Raw genomic sequence first — 18,682 nt, forward strand, 5'->3', positions numbered from 1 at the left:
CGACCCATGGTGTGATCCTCTTTTCATGACCTCACACATGGGGAAAAGGAAAGCTGAGAACATTAATGATTAATTCTGATTAAAAGAAAAAAAGAGAGAGGGAGAGACCTCTGATTTTCCTGTACTTGTTCAGATAATTTGGGAAATTCTTGATTACCAAATGGCTAAATTAGGATGTTATATGTGGCCTTGGAATAAATTATCTGGGCCCTGCCCTGTGTCCACCAACTGCTATTCCCCTAACTTTGTGGAAAATGCAAAGAGAGTTACAAATTCTTCTAGGTTCATTTTGGAGATTTGCAAAACCTCTAAACACCTTGTTAGACCCCTTCAGCCACTGTGGAGGCTTTTAAGGGAGAACTTAAAGGATAATAACTAGGTATGGGGGTACTTTAGTTCGAGAGCAGGCTGGTTTCATGGAAGTCCAGCTTCCCTGCAGCGTTTGTGAATATTAACGTGTAAATCAGAGGCAGAAAGTGGCATAAACAATGCCCTGAGCAGCTAAGACCGAGGCTTGACGGGGCAGAGAGGACCCTCGGTCGGCAGCAGGGACCTGAATCTACTCTCAGCTCTGCCTGGGATTTGTGAGATCTTGGGCCAAGCTCTCAACCCATGGAGGCCTGGTTTTTTAGATTATATTAATACTACCTATCCTGTTGGTGGAGGTGAGAATCAGATGATAATGTCTGTGAAAGAACTTGTCATAGAGGAAGCTGTTCTGAAGTTGAGATTCATCTGCCATCTCTGCTAGCTGTTTGTGGTTTTTCAACAAAATATCACAGCTGATGGGATTAAGTGCAACGTCCTTTTCTTAGCAGGAATGCAACCAACACTTTGTGGAATTGTAACCTGGATATTTATGATAACTGAGAACCTCAAAGATGAGTCCAAACCTCACAGATGTCACCCTTACTCCTTGTGTTCTGGCTGTTTAAGAGCTAACCCATTGTGCCAGTTCGAGATCACTGTTGCTTAAGGTATGGGGTGCGTTTCACTGCGATACGCAGGATGATTTGGGATGTCACATGGCAAGCGTTTTTATATATAATTAGATACTTACTGTGCATTTAAAAAAGATTCATTTGAAAAAAGCGAGCAAAAAATTGACTAAAAAATGTATCAAGCAAATAATAATACAGGTGTTATAAGAATATGACAAAAATCATTCAAGCAGTACATGAATGACTACAGCTTAAGACATACTCCTAGAATATAAGCCTGTAACTTCTTAAGCAAAACTTGTGGGTAAGTTTCAGAATTCAGAATATCCCAGGCACTACTTGACACCCCCAGAGGTAACTGGGACAGCACTCTCAAATCAAACACATTGTTCCTCGCAGTAAAACACATGAATGCTCAACATAAGTGGGATAAAATCTATAAAGAGACTCACATGAATTCAGGCCAAGTTTTGCAACAAATGAGTTACCAAAATATATTGTTTTTCAGATTTTTTTGCATTTTGGAATTGTAGAAAAGAGATTTTTAATTTGTAGTAAAATAGGCCAAGAGGAAAAAGAAGTGAATTCAAGAATCTTAGACCTGAGGCATACTTTATATTTACAAACCACTTTCCCTCTCTTTATCTGATTGTGGGGTAGGCACTCCATATTACAGGTGAGGAATCTGAGGCTCAGAGCGGTTAAGTGACTTAGCCAAGATCCCACAGCTGGTTACCAACAGGGCCAGGATTAGGATCCAGGATTAGATTCCAAGTCCTCTTCCTTCAGGTTCTTGGATCTTTCCATACTGTAAATCCACATATCATATTAGAAGCCCTGAAAGGTCAAGGTTGCAGAGGCTGAATTTTTTAACATGTTCTCTGAGTATAGAAATGCTTCCCTCCAGAAAAATGTCTTACCAGGCTCTGTCATTTCCACTGAGATGGCTCTGGAAGGGAAGGATGAGAGTGAAAGACACAACTTTGACCTTTTAAAGTTGAGCTATAGATGTATCCAAGGTGCTTGAATCAATCTCTTCAGATAGTGCATAAAACCCAGCCAAATTTTCTGTTATACTCCAGTTATATTTCAGAGGAATAATTGCCTGCTACTTCCAGAAATTCTAATAATAGTAGACATTTATTGAGCACTTGCTATATGCCAGATATTCTTCCCATAACAATTTGAAGTGTTATTACCATTCTCCTTCCCTAGATAAAGAAGCAGGGGTTGAGAGACATGGCCAAGTTCACATTGCTGGTAAGTGACAAGTCAGGGTTGGGCCAGGTTTGTTTCTGTCCTAGGATCACACTCTAACCTGGTAACCCTGCACAGAGCAATGGCAGAGCCCTGGATTTCTGATCTGACCCCGGGAGGGAAGCCTTTTCCCTGACACCAGGCTGTTGATGAACAGGCACAGTCAGTCCCCACATTTTACATGCCTTCTGTCCCAGAAATGTAAGTGCAAGTTGATTCAGACACCTAAGTCTGATGGTGCAGCCCCCAGCAGTAGGGAGTTATGAGGGAGCTGGCTATATTCAGGAAACCACAGCAGATGTGTGTGGTTGGAATGCAAAATGAGAATGGGTTTGGGGAAATCACCTTGGGGGTGGGAGGGGTGGTTAGAGCTAAATGTCCTGGGGGATATTTATATTCTTAGGAGCCAAACCTGCCTCCCTAGACCCTCTGGTATCATATCAATCACAATGAGACTGGGTGAGGAGGGAAGATGAACACCCAGAGACCTAGGGATAACTTGAGTGCGGTTTCCCTTGGCCCAGCCTCAGACCAGGTGTGACCAGGATAAAAGCAACCGTGGGACTTAAAAAAAAACCAAAAACAGATATTGTCAAAATCCAAAGAGTATCACTTGTGTTTTAGAAAAAAGACAACAGTCCTTTGCATACGTGTCATGCTAATTTCCACGCAATGGCCAAGGCCTCTCAATTATCAGTGCACCCTTGGCCCTGCTTGCTCTGCATAATGATTTCTTTCTTCGGAGTCTTTCTACCTTGAGCACCTGGGTGCAGCGCCTCCTGGCCCGACTCCTGGGCTCTCTCCTTTTCTGTCTTTCCAAAAGCTCTAGAATCTCGCCCCTTAGATGTTACCTTTCCCCATTCTGGCCCCACTGGTCAAGAGATTTCTCTTTGCTGCCTCTAAAGACAAGCAGATGGACTCCTCTTGTTTGAAGATTTTTTATTCTCAACTAATCACAGTGGGGACACAGTCAGCAGAGAGACAAAAATAACACGTACAGGGAGGTTATAAAGTTTTTGAAATCTTATATAATCCATGCTGCCACATGCCCTTTTCTTTGGGTGTTGACAGTGTGGCCAAACAGAAAGTGTTAGATGGATCTGGGTCCAAATCCTGGTCTAGCCCCTTCCTAGCTGTGTGATCTTGAGCTGATCAACTGCTTAACCCTGCCAGCCTCAGTCTTTCCTTTGGAAAATGGGGGTAATAATACTACTTACCCCCTTGTGTTGTTCTAAAGATCAGATGAGATTACACATGCCCAGTGGCTAGTCTAGTGCCCAATAGGTGCCAGGTGCCCCACAAATAGCTTTGTCTTTGCTGAGACAGTATTGGAAAGGCCCTTAGATGCCAGCTCTCGACCTTGTTCCTAAAGGTAAGGGTCATCCCTTGTCCACGCTGACCACTTTCAAGCTTGGGGGTTGCAGATGGAATATGCAGAACCACGAGCACCATTTATGGTGACAGATTTACAGTTCCAAGGATGCAGGAGGGGTTGACACCCTCCTCACTGGACCCTGGATGCATACGGGTAAAGTGTCCCCTGAGACAAATGCCTTGCAATTGTCCTTTCTCACTGAAAAGTAAAAGCCTGTTCTATTTTCCTTTGACATTCTCTCTTCCATCTCAGGGTAGTGAACATAAGGCCTCATCATTGCTCCCTAGGGCAAGATATCCAACTGTGTTCACCATCTTGGAAGATGCTTTATATCAAAGCTGGATTTCTGGTGGATTCTCTGCCATTTCTGCTACTCTGAGTTAGAGGTTTTCTTAGAGAGTAAATCGCTGTCTGCATCAGAGTGGGCACTGGTGATGCAGCAGGGTGCCAGCCTGCCATCTCTGGGGATCCTTGTCTATGGTGTGGCTGCCACTCCTGGTCTCCCCCGCAGGCAGCTGCCACACTTTGAGTCCCACTCAGGGCTTGGGATTGGGCTAGGGTTTGAATCCCCCCAACCAGTCAACAGAAGTTCTCTTGGGGACATCTGCATCTGCCTCCTTTTCCCTATGACAGTGTTATTGCATTTGTAGCGTGTCTCAGTCCATTCAGGCTGCTATAACAACATACCTTAGACTGGGTGATTTATAAACAACAGAAATTTATTGCTCACAGTTCTGGCGGCTGGGAAGTCTGAGGTCAAGGTGCCAGCAGACTTGGTGTGTGGTGAGTGAGGGCTGGTTCGTCACAGATGGCGTCTTCTGTGTCCTCACATGGTGGAAGGGATGAACAAGCTCCCTCAGGCCTCTTGTATAAGGGCACTAATACCATTCACGATGGTCGAGCTCTCATGACCTAATCACCTCCCAAAGACCTCATCTCCTAACGTCACTACATTGGGGATTGGGATTCAGTGTATGAATTTGGTGGTGGGGGGAGACACACACATTTAGATCATAACACAAAGATACTGAACACGCTTCATTACCTCTGGGAAAAGGAAACCAACACTTATTGAACACCTGTCATGCCAGGCAGCAGTGTGGGGATGTTACAGGCATTGTCTCGTGATCCCTCTCTCTCTCTCAACAGCTCTTTAAAAACAGGAAAGAGGATTGCAATGGGAAAACCCACACAGGGAGGTTAGCAGCAAACTGAGCAACTTCCTGTGGATGAGAACCAAAGGGTCTGGGACCACAGGAAACTGTACTCAAGTCACCTGAGTGTGATCCTATGGGGACGAAGCAGGCATCTTTGGAATCTATTCATTTGTAGTGTATGGTTTGGGGAAAGACCATGAGAGTCAAAAGTGAGAGTCAGGCTGGAGAACAGATAAAAGAAAACCCTCGCAGAGCCAGGAGCAGGCTGAGCCTTTCAAACACCGTCCTGTAGAGTGACTGCTGCCCCGTGGATGTCACTGTGCCTGCTCTTGGGTTGGCGTATCCTATTATGCATCATCCTCATAAACACCCCGACTTGGCATCCCCACTCCTCAAGCAAGCGCCCGTTGCAAGTTGATGTCTAGGTATTTGGTGTACAGGGAAAGACAGTTCAGAGGTGCTGAAGTTAAGCAAGTAGACCCGGTTGACAGTTCTGCTTCTCTTCTCAAGCTAACAAACAGGCCTCACGACTTCTGGATGGGTCTCTAGCAGGTGGTGCCTGCCCTGTGGGCCCTGAGACAGATGCTTTCCTCTGACACCCACCCTCCGCGGGATGTCCTTGCACTGGCTCATCAGTGGAAGCTCTAAGGAACAAGACAGCCACTGTTCCTAGATCAGTAAATGAATTTGGATACACTTAGTGAGTGGTTCCTGATGAAAACCAGTGATGTGAGGAGACCAAATCATTAAGTGAAAAAAATGAAAAGGTTAAAGTTATTACAAGTAATGTTCAAACATGTGGACGGAAGGAGGAATGTTAAAAATCTCAGGTAGCACCTAATCTCTTCCCTCCCAGAGACGGCTGAGTACATTGGGCCATTTTATCTCTACTGCGCAATTACCAGAGTGGACACAATGTGATTCAAAGAGCTTCAGTATTTATCTGACATTCACCAGAGTTTTTTTCTTTCCTTGTTGACTCTTACTGTTTTTCTCTGTGAAGGAAAACACTTCACTTAGAAATGCCAGTGAGTCAATAATATCTATCAGGGGCGTTTTAGCTGCTCAGCACGAAGCTGGGAGAGGGATGAATGGCATCAGACATGTTTCTGCCAGGGGCACTTTGTACAGCTGGGCAGATTGTGCACTGCACAACCTTACAGTGTGCTGGTCACACTGTAGTCCATGCAATTGCCCCCTTCCCCCCAGCTTGGTCAGTGCAATGTGTGGCACATGGAAGGCTCTGGCACATCCAGGGAGCCTGTCATATAGTTTGGATGTGAAGGTTACAGCTTCATGTGGAGCTGCCCACAGTGCTTCAGATGAGAGACATTTTGCTAAGTGTAGGAGCTGGGACGGGACGCCATGAGTTCCTTTTGTGGTTGGTCTGGTGCATACTCAGGAGAGGAGACTTCCAGCGAGGTGACCAGAAATGAACCTGTGGGATCCGTGCCGTGGGAAGAGACTGGAATGTGAATAACCTTTGGGAGCCGTGGTGTCTCTTTAGGAAGAATGATGGGCCAGAAGCAAAGCATGCTCTCCAGGGCTGTGGCTCTTCCCTCCCCGCCACCACTGAGTGACACCTTAAATGTAATTGCCTGGAGACAGAATCTCTCCAAACCTCCATAAAGTGAGTAGCATGGCTTATCTCAGCTCATGAGCTGATGCCATAGATGAGTCCAGATGTTGGGAAAAACAGGAAGACTTAGCTGCAGCTGCTGGAATGGGACAAGTAGACTCTCTCGGCTTGGGCTGCCTTAACAGAGAACCACAGATTGGGTGGCTTAAACAACAGGACTGTATTTTCTCACATTTCTAGAGTCTAGCAGTCCAAGACCAAGGTGTTGGCAGGTTTGGTTTCCCTGAGGCCTCTCTCCTTAGCTTCTCCCTGTGTCCCCCTGTGGTCTTCCCTCTGGGCACATGCATCCCTGGTGTCCCTCTGTGTGTGCAAATTTTCTCTTCTCCTAAGGGCATCACTCAGACTGGATTAAGACTCACCCTAATGGCCTCATTTATCTTAATAGCCTTGTTAAAGGTCCTATCTCCAAATACAGTCACATTCTGAGGTACTGAAGGCTTCAGCATATGAATTAGGGGTGGGTGGGGCACAATTCAGCCTCTAACATGGACCACCAGAGCAATGCCGGGAGAGGGGGCATGTGCTCTAAGGGAGATGTGAATGGCTGCCGGAAGGTGGACTGGAACAGGCCAGACGGAAATCTAATGGGACGTGCAACAGAGGCTCTCCAAGAAGTGCAACACCCAGCCCTCCAGTCCGGAGCCTGTGCCTAAGTCAGACCAGGGTCCCTTCTCTAACACAGATGTGAACAGCCAGAGGAAGGGATGGGCTGCCTGGTTACTGGCGAAGCTGAGATTCCAGCCCCGGGCCCTACTTCATGGTGCAGATGGATCCCAAGGAAGCTGGATCCCAAGGAAGCTGTATATACAGCTCAAACTCACCAAGCAAGGATTGTGTATGAAGCAGTTTAATCGTACCTCTGCCTGTGGGCAGCGCCAGGTGGTAGTGATGGTGGGAGGGAGGATTAATTGGTGCCTCTTCTCTGGTTCTATATTCAATTTCCTTGGTCAGAGAAATCGGATTACTCAAGAGGTTGAGAAAGGGAACATTGGTTATAAAGTTCAAGGAGATGAATTATACTTGGATGTTCAGTCTTTTCAATGCTAGGCAGCTGATTACATTCTGCCTGTTTGACAGTGATGGATGACTGAGGAAATGAGAATTTCAGCCCCATTCCCAAAGGATGGCTTTTCCTGTGTCTGAACAAACCCAAGAATGATTACCAATTAACCTCTTTCTCTGGAGTCTCTGCCAAGAAAGAATTGGGTTTCTAGAGCCCCAAAAGTCGTAATAGGGAGACGCTGACGGTGAACGTCTATGAGAGGAGAGCCCGGTTCTTGGGACTGTGGATTTCCAGTTCGGAGAAGCTCAGAAATACTGCACAGCATAAGGGTAGGTTCTGGCCGCTAGTAGAAGATGTTATTTAAATATTTTAGAAAAGGGAGATCAAATAAAGGTGCCTAGTAACTAGACTGACAACTCTTTGAAGAGTCAAGGAGTTCCCCTGATAATTTGTAACTCACACATTTAATAGCAAAAATCAGTTGAAACGTGCTAAGGACTTTCCCCTAGTGTACTGAGAAGAGAATGGACCTGTCCCCCAGGAGACCTGGCCCCAGCTCCACCCTCTCGTGATCTGTCTATCCCAGGACGGAGCAGGCGCTCAGCGGACACGTGAGGCCTGAATGGATACACCAAGGGGACACAGGTGAGAAGTCATCATATTTACCTGCCTCAGTTTTCTCACATCAACGTGGGTAAACACTGACCTCTGGGCCTCTCAGGAATGTGGTGAAGGTCAGATGGGAAAAGAGATAGTCGTCGTATTGGCCAACATGTTTCAGCACTTATAACCTGACTGTCCCTGTTCCTAGTGTTCATAGATCTCATCTTTAACTCCAATGATTTTCTAGATCTACAGCAAAACTCTTCCAAAGCATGTCTGACTTTCTCTAATTCTTCTCTTTCCAGTCTTATTTGAACCCCTTCCCATCAGGCTGTTACTCCCACTCCTTCAACAAAAGGATTCTTGTCAAGGTCACCAGTGGTCTTGACATGACTAAATCTTTCACCCCTTCTTCTCAGAGTTTTGACCTCTCTCTCCAGCATTTGCCCCAACTGGTCACTCTCTGTGAGCCAGTTCCTGCCACCACGACCCAATCCCTTCCTCATACCCTGCCAGACTACCATCCCCTACCCAAGTTTTGCAGGCTCCTTAGTGGGGGGAACTTTTGGCAGGCAGTGGGGGCCCTTCCTTGGCTCTGTGAGGGACTTAACCTCCACCCCACCTCACCCATCCAGGCACTCCATTATCAATTGTGGCACCCCCTCCCCAGCACGTCAAAGTTTTAGGAAAATGAAAAGACACACACTTGCTATCTAGTTCAACCCCCCTGTTTGACAGGGGAAGCCCCAGGGCCCCAAGGTCACACAACTGGCTAATGGTAGGGCCAGGACAAAACCCCCAGCCTCTTGCTTCCTGGTCCAGTGCTCCAGAAAGCAACATCTCCTATAAGAAAAAATACAAAGACTCTAACAATCCACAAATCAAGGCTACAAAACTTTGCTTATAAATTTGCACTCCAACTTTCAACTAATTTGGAATTCAAAGTAAGGTTTGAAAAGTGTCTGGAGTTTCACATTTTCTGTAGTTAGTGAAAAATTTAACTTTCTTGTTGGTCTTATTGTCATCACTCTTATGCTGTGTCTGTCGGGGGCCCAGTTATTCTTTTTCTTGGGAGAAGATGACCCCAGAGGATACTGTCCAAGGACAACAGAGGGGTAGAATAATCCAAGTCAAACGAGGGTGGGGTGCACTACTTTTGAGCTTTGCTCACAGGTATTTTTAGACTTGCTTTCAAATATATTGTACCATTTATTGAGCATATATTATGTTCCTAGCATCAACTGGTTATTTTTATACATTATGATATTCAACACTCACAAAACTTTATGAAGTAATAATAACTACTTTTTCTATAGTGAGCAGGTCTTTGCAAACTTAACCCCCAAAGGCTGAGTGAGCTGAGAGGCTGAAGAAAGAGACTGACAAATCCAGTTTCTCTGAAAGAAACATTTAATAGGAACTTACGTTAAGAACAGAAGCCATGTTTCAGGCAGCCGTGAATTGGTGGATTCCTGCACTGTTATGTCCCAGACCCAGGGCTTATAAACCTCAGGAAATTTGCCCAAGGGCAGGATTTATGGTAAGTACATCAAAGTAGAAATCTTAGAGGTATTCCTGGAACTGGGGTTAATCAGAAGTTAGCATGGCAGGTCAGCATCCAAGATGGAGTTGCTTTAGCCCCCACACCTACTATGTGCCATGAACTCAACAGTCATTACTGCCAATCCTCACAAATTCCCTCATCCCCCTGGGGGCCAGAAACCCAAGTCAGAGTTCAATGTCCACCACTGGTTTTCACAGTAAACATGATCACTATTCCAATTTGACACATGAGTAAACTGAGGCATGGAGAGACTCAGTGACTTCTCCAGGAACACAGAGCAGTCACGCGTTGACCCCAGAGCAGCTAAACCTGTCCACTTCTGCCAGCTGTCATGACCTCAGTAAGTCCTTCCTCCCAGGTCAAACTGGGAGCCAAGTTTCCAAGTGTCCCCGTTTGTGTGGCAAACTGCAGGTCAGCACATCCCAATCTGATTGTCTGAGGGGGCTGCGAGCACGTCTAGGGAGGGCCCCCCAGTCTGTGGAAGGCTGACCGGGCCGTGGATTCAGCTTGGGAAACTGGGAACACGAGTCTTCCTCCTAGTCATCTGCAGTTCATCGTCCCCAGGAAAGCACTTTCTGAATAGTGGGGACACCGTGACTGAAGTACAGAAGCCCTTTTGAAAGCCCACAGGAGATTGTATAAAAGCTCTGAATGCCGTTTACAAAGTAAACAGATTAGGACAAGAAATGAAGATGGCCCAGTACCAGAGAAGAAAGCTATAATAAATGGGAACAACAAAGGGAATCGAGAACAAAGCTGATTTTTTTTACTTTTGTGGTTTTGTTGTCCTATTTTACTGAATGATTCTTTTGTGTCAGTGCCTTGCTATTATATAAATATAGGCTAATTTCCATCCCTTCCCACAAGCACTGGACAGATTTTATCCATGTCTTGTGTGTCAGAAGGAAAGGCTATTCAGTACGCACTAACTGTGTGACAGGGTCAGCTGGGGTGTCGTCCTCCCAGAGTACAGCCAGGGTAGCGTCATTTTCACTCTCCTGTTGCTCTCAGAACTCCAGCTAGGGACGCCCATAGCTGGAACTGAATCAGAAGCCAGAGGAGCGTGGCTCTCAAAGGCCAGCCTCCGGGCATCGAGGAGGTGGGAGGGTGGAGAAGTTGCAGAGGGAATCTGCAGGCTGCATCTGGAGGGGCCGAGGGAGACCGTCCACCACAGGGCCAGTGCGAGAGCTCAGAGGGCATCCGACAAGGAACTCAGCCCGGCTTTGAAATTGGCTCACTGCTCCTATAGATGAAGACTGGGGCTGGTTAGCAAGCCCTGGTCCTCCCACAGAATGTCCTCAGGATCTTTCCAAGCCTGGAAAGCTGCACCTGCTGGTGGGCAGAGCACTGACGAGGAGCCAGGAGACCTGGCGTCCGGTGCAGTTTCTGCCACGTGGAGTGTGTGGCTGTGGACAGGCAGGTCCCCTTTCTGGGCCTGGTTCCTCATCCGTGAAATTAGTGGATTTAACCTGATGCGGGGCCTCAGCCCTCCTTGTGTGTCAGAATCCCCCAAGAAACTGTAGAAGCCATGTGCCTGCCTGAGCCTTACCTCCAGAGCTTTCGTGCCACTTGGCCTGGGCATGGGGTGGGCCTGGCACCGGTGTCACATAACACGCCCCCGGGGATCCTCGTGTTGGCGGAGATTGAGAAACACTGGACTAGACCACCATGCCCAGTTCTGGAATTCCACTTCCAGAAGCTAAGGTCTCTTTAGTTCTAAAACTTTACTACTCCATGGAAATAACACAGAAGGAAATGAGCATTTTTGTTGAGGCTCTGATGGCACATTTGTGATAATCATTTATTTCTCACACTAGTCTCTAGGTTCTCATAGTTATCATACCCATTTTCCTAGTTGAAGTAATTGAGGTCAGGAAGCTTGGCCATTCCTCTGTCAATATTTGCTGAGCACCTACTGTGTGTCGGATACTGTCGTAGGTGCTGGGAACACAGTGAAAAAAACAGATCCCTCATGGAGCCCACGTGCAGTCTGGGAGGTGGGTAATTAGATCCACCTAAGTGCCTGGTTTGCTTGGAATCATTAACGCTTGTTAGTTATTTTTAGCCTGCCCTTTCACTCTTGGGTGATAGTATAGTTTTATTCCATAAGTAACAGAAGCGTGAACATAATAGATGGTGATAAAGGCAATGAAGAAAGCAACCACAACATTATCTTCTAAAAAAAATGCCATGACTTATACATATTTCTCAAAGTATTAAGCACTAAAATACTTTGGCTGACTTATTTGGGAGAATGGCTGCTTGAATTGGGCGGTCAAGGAACACCTCCCAGAGGAGGTGACATATGAGTTGAGGTGAGAATGGCAAGCAGTTGCTGGCCATGCAGAAACCTGGGGGTGGTGTTCTGGGCAATGGGCACAGCTGGTGCAAAGGCCCTGAGGTAGGAATTGGTGTCTGAAGGATGAAAGGTAGCCACTGTGGCCAATGTCCAGTGAGTGCCCAGGAGGTGGAAGGAGATGAGGCTTAGAAGTGGAAAAGGCGGGTCTTGAGGACTCTGCTGGCCATGGGAGGGTTGGATTTAATCCTCAGTGCAATGCTAAGGCTTCAGAAGGGTTTATGCTGAGGGTGGCCATGATTCAATTCAGCAGTCCTCAGCCAGGGGCAGTTTTGCCCCAGGGAACGAACATTTGGCAATGCCTGGAGACATTTTTGGTTGTCACCATCGGTGGCAGGGGAGGTACTACTGGAATGTAGTGGGTAGAGGCCAGGGATGCTGCCATTCTACATTGGCTAGGTCCCCCGCCCCGCAACAAACACTTATTCAGTCCCAAATGTCAACAGTGCTGAGGTCTTTAAAAGATCACTCTGCACTATTGGAAGGGATGTGACATGATGCAGCTGTTAGGAAAAACAGTATGGTGGTTCCTCAAAAATCAAATTAAAGATGCATTTTGGAAGCAAAAAAAAATGTACAAATAGAATTTCCATATGATCCAGCAATACCACTTCTGGGTATGCATACAAAAGAATTGAAAGCAAGGTCTCAGAGAGATCTTTGTACACCCATGTTCATAGCGGAATAATTCACAATAGTGAAAAGACGGAAGCAACCTGAATGCCCATCGATGGATGGACGAGTGGATAAACACAATGTGGTCTATACATACAATGCGATATTTTTCAGCCTTAAGGAGTAAGGCAATTCTGACACACACACACACACACACACACACACACACACAGATGAACTTTGAGTACATTATGCTAAGTGAAATAAGGACAAATGCTGTATGATTTCACTTCTGTGAGGTACCTACGGTACTCAGCTTCATAGAAACAGAAAATATTCATAGAATGGTGGCTGCTAGGGGCTGGGGGAAAGGGGAACTGGGGAGCTGTTTAACGGGTACAGAGTTTTGGCTTTGCAAGACGCAAAAGTTCTGGATGTTGGTTGCACAACAATGTGACTATACTTACCACTGCTGGACTGTACACTTAAAAATGGTTAATGTGATAAATTTTATGTTATGTGTATTTTACCACAATTAAAGAAAGAAAAGACCTCCCTGGCTGTCAGGTGGCTACTGTGGATGCAGGGAGACTGGTTAGCCGGCTGTGCAGTCACACAGACTGGTGATGATGGAGACAAGTGGGCAGATTTAGGGTGTCTTTTGGGGATAGAGCCCAGAGGACCTGCCGATGGTTTGGATGTGGGAATTAGATGATACACCCAAAGTCACTCATCCGATACATGGCAGAGTGAGAGCAGGCTCTGAAACTCACACTCTCACTCCCTCTCCAAACATCCACACCTTCCACTGTCATCTCTATGGACTAGACATCTCCCGGGGACAGCGTTTGTTGCCATGTTGGTGCATTTCCCACTATTGGGCAAAGGACAATCACTTCACAATATTGATTTCTAAAAATGCCATGACATATATTTCTCAAAGCCATAAGCTTTAAAACACCGGTTTGATTGCAGATGACTGCACACTGAGCTGGTCTGTCTGCCAGCAGCTCACAGTTTCACTGCATCATTTACAGCTGTGCTTTTGTGTGGCTTTAATTTTGATGGGAGCGCAGAGGCATTTGCCTGTGGTTTTATGCACTGCCTGTGGATTGGGATCACAGGGCTTATTCCTGATGGCAGCTGAGACCCTTCTAATACTGCAGAAATCCCTTCCAGTACCTACCTGGTTGGGGGCAGCCAGCAGGTTTGTTTTCACCCCTCTTCCTTAATGGTTAGGTTGCTAGGAAACCAGACAAACATCAGAGAAAGGGCTTCCTGAGGTCGCAGGAGGCCCAGCTTGTGTTAATGGCCACAAATGACAATCAAGCTTCAGTGGTCGCCAAGGTTCTGCCGAGTTGAGAGCGTTCCAGTTGTACCATGTGGCCAGTTTGTTCTCTTTTGCTTGGACTTTTCCCTCCCTGGCCCAAGGAAATGCTCTCAGGAAAGCAACCAAGTCACTGACTCTGGGACTCTGGGAGGCTGGTGAAGCCGTAGTCCTCTGATCTCAGCCATTGTGGAGGGTGTGATTGGGTCTCAACAAAGCAGAAACTGTCTCTGAAGAATACAACTGCTCAACAAATAAAGGTCTCAGCAAGTGTGTGTGTGTGTGTGTGTGTGTGTGTCTAGGGTAGTGGGGTTAGGCAAACCTAACAACCTGTTTAAGAGTTATTCTTTTTTTTTTTTTTTTGAGACAGGGTCTTGCTCTGTTGCCCTGGCTACACTTCAGTGGCATTATCATAGCTCACTGCAACCTCAAACTCCTGGACTCAAGCAATCCTCCTGCCTCCCTCCCGAGTAGCTGGGACTACAGGCGTGTGCCACCATGCCTTGCCAAGAGTTATTTTTAAGGACTTACCCTCTTCCCTTTTCTTCATGGCTGAGTTTTAGTAACCGATGCTGTTGCTATAAAGCAGGTGTTCTCAAACTGTGGTCCTTGGTCCAGCAGCATCAGTATCACCTGATGTTGGGAACTTGTTAGGAATGTAAATGCTCAGGCCATAACCCAGACGTACTGAATCAGGTGGCCCCAGCAAGCTTTGAACAAGCCCTCGGGTGATTCTGCTGTGTGCTCAGGCTGGAGCATCACAGAAAACCCTCATCGCTGGAATCCAGCATTTGCCAACTGAGTGACCTTGGGCAGCTTATTTCTCTTGCATGAGCCTCAGCCTACCATGATGAGATGTTGCAGCCAAGCACCTGGCATACGTCAGGGGTGCCGAATTGATCCTTTTCCAATAAAACCCACTTTTCAGTGGCTCATGATTTGTTAGCTAATAGTTGGAGCTAAAATATGTGTTAAAAAAGTTGCTTCTGTTAAGATTCCTGTTTTAGTGTGACCTTTCTTATCACAATATAAAATCTGAATCATAGTGCTTTTACTGTGATTCACAATCCCACTTCTCAGAAAAAAGGAAGCTGGGTCACAGCATCTGTCCTTCCTGTTGCTCGAAGCAGCTGACTGAACTCTGCTCGTGGAGACTTTGCACATATAAATTGAAGGGCTACAAGTGCACCAGAAGGAAGCCCTGGTTCTGTGCCAGCCCCTCTTTCAAACCATTATTAAGTTCCCTCTTTTCTGGCAGGTGTCTGCTGGGTTCTGACAGGTCTTTCCTCCGATCTGTGTGATGAATCATGTTTAAGAGTGACGGATCAAGGAGAAAAACAAACACACAAGCCAACAAAAGGAAAGAAACACCTTCCATTTCATCAGATTTAAAGATGTCTCAATTGTGTTTCTTTGGGTACCTTTTCCTTTTTTTTTAATAGGGATTCCATGAGATTGGCAGGGGTTTGTGATCTCCCTCTGCAGGTGCAGAAACTGAGCCCTGATGACAGCTGAGCACCTGTGACAAAACTGGAGACAAGCTCCTGGGAAACTGGGCCCCTGGGAGGTGGCCGTAGTCTCCGGGGCGAGTCTGTGGTTCTCTCAGCATCAGAGACTTCTCCTTTGGAAGTGTGGCAGTTGTGATGCTGTTCGTATTTGTGGTCACACTTCTCTCGTTACTATTCATAATTGCCCTATGCTGAAATGTCTGGCTGTCTCAGTTCTGCTTTCAGGAAAGAAGAAGGGATTTGTTGGCCCAGCTTGGGCTAGAGTTTTAAGGAGGAGGATGACTCTGGGGCCCGATGTCAGGTGGCCACAAGAAGCCAAGTAGGAGAAAGGTAAGACCTGGGGGGATTTTGACGGGGGCTTCTTGTCCATGAGGACAGGGCCCTTCTGCACGTCTTCTTAGTTGAGACTGCGTGTGCATGTGTGCACACATGCAGGGTTTCTATCGATGTTTCTGGGGAATACCATTTCCTCAAACCCAAGTCCAGTCGGCAGAGAATTGTAAGTTCCTTGGAGTTCCAGATGCAGGATGGTAACTCAAAAGAGTTGGTTTGTTCAATGCTGTCCTTGTTTCATTTCTGCAGGAGGCTTTCCCAGAGCTTGTGGAAGGAGAAGAAACAGGACCCAGGTTCCAGGCAGGCCTCCCCCTCCCATGGGGTGAGGGTCCCACTGGAAGTAGGTAGAAGTCGCTCGGGTCTTCTCAACACCTTGTTTCTCGGTGCTGCAGAAGATTCCTGAGCTGGAGAGTGGGAGGCCTGAGTTTTCATGCCTGCTCTGTCCTGCTGCCTGCTAGACTTGGCAAAGGCCCTGCACCCTCTGCACTTCTGTGTCCTACCTCCTAAATGGGACTGTAACCGCCCCCTACCTTCCAGGCCTGAGACTCCAATAGAGCAATGGAGGACCAGCAAAGGCACCATGCAAGTCAAGGCTTTCTCATTCAGCATCCTAGGTGTCCTCTATGAACAGATTAAAAGGTCAGCTTTTTCTCCCCCCATTGACAGTGCTGGAATTGAAAATATTTGCTCCTGGAGGTGACACTGGTGTATCTGAGCGTTCAAGGGTGGTCGGGACTCTCCCATGTGACTTGGCTGTCTGCTGCAGTAACACTCATGCAGACCCTACGTCCCCCTGTGCCTGTCCCCACCCAGAGTGTCTGTCATTGGTTTTAACCCTTCAGAACCCAGTGCTTCAAGGTGACATGCTGGGCTGGAGCTCTCCCTGCTCCCTGATATGTTGCCTGCTGAGTTTTTCTGGGATGGACACTCACTCTTTCTTTCCATCCATCTTGCAAACGGAGAAGTCTTAAGCTGGGAATTGATTGTGATGTGGTTTGATGTGCAGCTCGTGTGTGTGACTAATTCCAGAAGTGACAAGTTGTTTCCTTTCCTCTTTTCTTAAAACAACTAATCTGGACAGAGAAGGAAAGAAGAACTCCAAGTCTGTGAGAGTTGAAAGAGTGGCTGCCCAGTCTTCATCCTGGAGGAGCAGAGGGGACAAGTGAGGTGCTGCCGCCGTCTGCTGGGCTGCCTGAGCACCTTGGCCATGCTCCGATGTCCCCGGGGCCCATCTATGAAGACTTATGGGGCAAGGGTGGGAGAGAGGGGCTCAGAACTGTCACGACCTTTGTAGCTTGTCACAGTCCTAACTGGAGGGTTGACTAAGCTGACACTACACAATCCCACATGTAAAATGGGGCCACTAACACTGGATGATTTCTGAGGTCCTTTCAGTTTGACTTAGGTTAGTCAAACCATTTGACTTTAAGAGGAGAACAAAAAATCCAAATTTTACTTAGTTATTTTTGAACTACTTGGTTTTATTTCCATAAGATAAACCTTGAAGAACTTCACAAAAAGTACAGTTTTCTTTATTACCTGCTTGATAATGATAATTTAAATCAGTCCTTGACAGTCAACACCGCAATTATTACATACACACTGAGAAACCATATGGTAACTACTGTATAGACAGTGTCTTGCCCTTTTCCTATTTGCAATAAAGTTGGGAGGATTTGTATACATACAAAAAAGAACACATGGAAAATTTATTAAATGCCAAGTAAAAGGTAAAAATATTAATAAAATATTATGGGACCTCTAGAGGAATGAACAGAAGCAATTGACTTGTAAGAAGGGGGAGGCTGACTCAGAAGATGGGCCTTAGGAATCTGAGAAACAGATGATGGAGATGCAACCAGAAATGAGCCCCTTGCTACTTGCTTGGGAAACCCGGAAGTGTGTTATTTAATCAAGGTGTAGGGTAGCAATGCATGGGAAGTTGTATCTGGAGAAATACATGATCTTTGCACTACGAGCAGAGTGCTCAGGTTTACAGGGGTAAATGCAGCTCTATGGGATGGTGGGTGCCCACTGTACCTGGTTACCTATCACATAAAGTTGCCGTGAGGACCAAATGAGATGATACAGGTACAAATCAGAGTCTGGTACTTTCCGATGGCTTCAGTAAGTGGGAGATACTGTCGTTGCTGTTATTCTATTACTACATGGTGCCAGTTCCATGAGAACCTCTTGCCTAGAGGTTCAGAACATGGACTCGGATCGGCAAATGAGGATTAAACGCTGGCTCTGTCCCTCTCAAGCTGCCTGACCTTAGGCGAGTTACTCTTTAGCCTGGTTCCTTATCTGTGAGATGGAGATATTATTAGGATGTGCACCGCAGAAGGTCCTCGTGAGGGTTAAATGCGTGAGTGGATGCAAAGCATTGGAACAGCGACGTTGCAAGTGCTCCAGTGGAGCTATTGCCACAGTCTAGCAGTAAGCTCCCAGGCTCCACAGATGCTGCCCGGGCTCCAGGTTGGGTCTGCCAACTACTGGCTGTGTGATCTTAAGTTACTTTAGCCTTTTTATGTTTTAGTTTCCCAGCTATAAAACGGGAGTAATAAGAGTACCCACTTCACAGGGTAGTTCCCAGGATTGAATGAGGTGAGGATGTGACACAATAGATATTAGGCGCTATTGTTACTGCTGTTGTTTTCCACTGGTCGATCATCTCCAGGGCAGGTGACTGGAGCCAGCCTCGGCTACAAGCCTGGCCCTGGCACAGTGGGCTTCCCAGCCCACGTTTCCCCCTTTCTACCCTTTGTGTGGCCCCTCTGCGTCTCAGGAAATGCTGACCTAAGTCCCTGGGGTGTGGAGTCCCTGTTTCCCATGGCAGGAGCAAGCTGTCCCTTTGAGGATGGCTACTGGAGAGTGGGAAGGGGAAGCATTGAGGGGTCCCAGGCCTTTCTCAGTCCCAGCCCCCGACTCTGGTGCAGGCTGGTCTGGCAGATTCCCTCTGTGCAAACCCAGCCCAGGAAATAATTATGGAAGGGAGTCAATC

The 18,682-nt window shown here is 46.8% G+C and overlaps 1 long non-coding RNA gene across 4 annotated transcripts; it reads left to right on the top strand.

The window, feature by feature from the left end:
- Positions 1-832: 832 nt before the first annotated feature.
- Positions 833-17,432, top strand: LOC123644442. 4 transcript variants are annotated; one of them, XR_006737132.1, is made up of 4 exons: positions 833-977; positions 7,914-8,017; positions 9,292-9,515; positions 15,559-17,432. It is a non-coding gene; the product is annotated as an uncharacterized LOC123644442 (long non-coding RNA). The 4 variants fall into 4 exon arrangements; XR_006737130.1 differs by lacking the exon at positions 833-977 and having other exon boundaries at positions 6,772-8,017; positions 15,559-16,317; positions 16,760-17,432; XR_006737131.1 differs by lacking the exon at positions 833-977 and adding an exon at positions 7,687-7,701.
- The last annotated feature ends 1,250 nt before the right edge of the window (positions 17,433-18,682 follow it).

The sequence above is a fragment of the Lemur catta genome, chromosome 9 (assembly GCF_020740605.2).
Source record: "Lemur catta isolate mLemCat1 chromosome 9, mLemCat1.pri, whole genome shotgun sequence".
NCBI lineage: Eukaryota > Metazoa > Chordata > Mammalia > Primates > Lemuridae > Lemur > Lemur catta.